The sequence below is a fragment of the Clytia hemisphaerica genome, unplaced genomic scaffold (assembly GCF_902728285.1).
Source record: "Clytia hemisphaerica strain Z4C2 unplaced genomic scaffold, Clytia hemisphaerica genome assembly, whole genome shotgun sequence".
Lineage (NCBI taxonomy): Eukaryota > Metazoa > Cnidaria > Hydrozoa > Leptothecata > Clytiidae > Clytia > Clytia hemisphaerica.
This window is the reverse complement of record NW_027104543.1, coordinates 617,623-620,409: the sequence shown is the minus strand read 5'-3', so window position 1 is coordinate 620,409 and position 2,787 is coordinate 617,623.

The following is a 2,787-nucleotide window of genomic DNA, read 5'->3' as shown; positions in this document are numbered from 1 at the left end:
CGCGAAGGGCTAGAGTAGAATCTCTAACATTTATAAGGCAAGATAAAGTGAAGCCAATTATTTCCCATTCAGAACGCACCTAGAACGCGCCGCAATCATTACGACGGATTTATCTAGTGGTTCCTTTGTTTTCGAGGACTGTATTTTTCTAAATCTAGCGATAGACTTTACTTTCAATCCGGCGTTTGTGTAAGAATCACGCGCGGACGTTCTGGATAGGAAATTAAGTGGCTTCATTTCCCATCCAGGAGTCTCGAGTCTAGCTTTTCGGGCTTGGAAGTCAATGGTCCAAACATTTAAATCAAACGTCACCCTTTTCCTACAATCGAAAGCGAAAGCGACTGAGTTCTATTGCTTTATTTTTATGAATGGTGTTTGATTTTGTTACGATATTTTGGTTTCAGCCAATCACCAGGCACAAAACCTTGTTTTAATACTCATCCGAAATCTTGATGACAATCATAATCAAAGAGACCTTATTATTAGCTGACACACGGTCTTTAGAGAGAATGTGTGGCGTGAGTAGAGTAATGAGGATCAGGTCGGAGATTAGACTTACTCGCACACAATATTTGTTTTGAATTTATGTGGAGATTTCCCAGTTGCTTGTAAAAAGAGATAGTAAGCGAAGCATGAAAAATATGTTAATAGCCAGACAAAAGGGATTTACGACTGGATAATTGTCACTCGAAAAATGTTTTATTTCTAACCTTCTCATTAAGAGACTGGTTTCTATTAGAGTAGAAGTTATTTATTCTTTTTGTTTATGTATTTATTTAATTGTATTTAATGGTTTAAAATTTTACTTTTATAAAAAATTAAGGAATTCTTATTGACAATAGATAGAATTTAATACGTAAATTTAACTCTGAATTATTTCAGTGGATGGTGGTTGAGTGATCTAAATTAAATGACATACACGTCTTTTTTTATAAGAACATAAGCTTAGAACAAGTTAAGAACAAGTTAAGAACATTTTAAGCCTTTAAGGATTTGAAAACACCCAATTTCTTAGGAAAATGGGTAAAAATGGTCACAAAATGGTGAAAATAAGAACATGTTAAGAACATTTTTAGGCTTAAAACCGAAGGCTTAGGCTTCAAAAATTTTGGATGTTCTTATTAAAAAGACATGCAGTTTCCTGTAGTTTCATTTTCATTTTCTGCAGATTTTCGTCAAATTTCGTCGCACCTTTTGCTAGGTAAAATACTCAGAAAGTAGGCCATGGACCTCCCAGCTTGAGTTCTCAAATTCTGTGCTAATAAAAAGTACTAAAGGATGATATGCAAAACTTTGATTTGGTTAACAACTTTCTTCATGGCATTTTGCAGACCAGGACATTACATGTTTTTTATAAGAACATCCAAAATTTTTGAAGCCTTGGATGTTTTTGACTTTTTTAGTTCTAAGGCTTCTAAACCTAAAAATGTTTTCAACATGTTCTTATATTTCCCATTTTGCGGGTATTTTTGTCAATTTTCCTAAGAAATCGAGTGTTTTAGAGTCCCCAAAGCCTTAAAATGTCTTGTTCTTAACATTTCGGCCATCGAAGATAGTTTGTTCTTATAAAAAAGGTGTAGATGACCAAATATTATCGCTCCAAATTCCTAAAATGATCTAAAGTATTTATACTTGTCCGAAATAAGTTTTTGATATACACGTTTTTTTTTTATATAAGGAACACGTTTATAAGGAACTTGAGGCTGAAAATGGTCCAAGAAATAAGGAATTGTTATGGAACTGCTCAGGCTAAGAATAAGAAAACAAGTTTTAAGGAACAGTAAGCTATGGTTATCCAAACTTAGCAGCTATGTAAATAAGAAACTCGATAAGAAACTTTGAGGCTGAAATTCTCTGTAAAAATAAGGAACTCCAGGCTCAGAGCAAAGTTAAGGTTCCTTATAAAAAAAAACGTGTAGTTATTTTGTACTTTACAGACCACTCTGTAAAATACACATCACCCGTTCTGTCCATTGATTTTGAAGCCCCGAAGGAGCTAGAGAGGAATCTTCAACCTGTCTCAAGAAAGAAAAAGTGAAACCTTAAGATTTGCACTGCATTCAAAATGACTGATTGAAGCTAACACTTTCTTAGTTTTCGTGTGACATATTGTCAAAATCTGGCGATGGATTTTACTTTCAATCTGGTGTTTGTGTGAAAACCACGCGGGTCAAACGTTTATCTGGTGTTTGTGTGAAAACCACGCGGGTCACACGTTTATCTGGTGTTTGTGTGAAAACCACGCGGGTCACACGTTTATCTGGTGTTTGTGTGAAAACCACGCGGGTCACACGTTTATCTGGTGTTTGTGTGAAAACCACGCGGGTCACACGTTTTGGATGGAAATAAGTGGCTTCATTTCCCATCCAAGATATTCGGATCTAGGGGCTTTGAAATCAATGCTTCTACATACAAAAATTACCACCTTATCTCCTTTTTGTGTTAAAGGGGGGCCTCATCGGACCCTCAATTCGCGCAATCTGCACACAAAAAAAATTCATAAATTCACGCATTCGTGCAATTTTTGTTTACGCAAAGATTTCCACTTGATGCATTCACGCAATTTTTTTTTCACGCATTCACGCAAACCGCTGAGGGCCCGTTAAAGATTATGCCATTTTATCATTACTATAAGAATAAAAGTATTAACTGTCATTGTTCTTATAAAACCCACGGCTATCTTTTTATCGAGATTGGTAATTGAAGGCTCTCCAGCGAGTGGAAACCAATCTGTTTTATAATTGTGATATCAAAACGATTAACATGCTGTTTGTAGATAAGTGAATC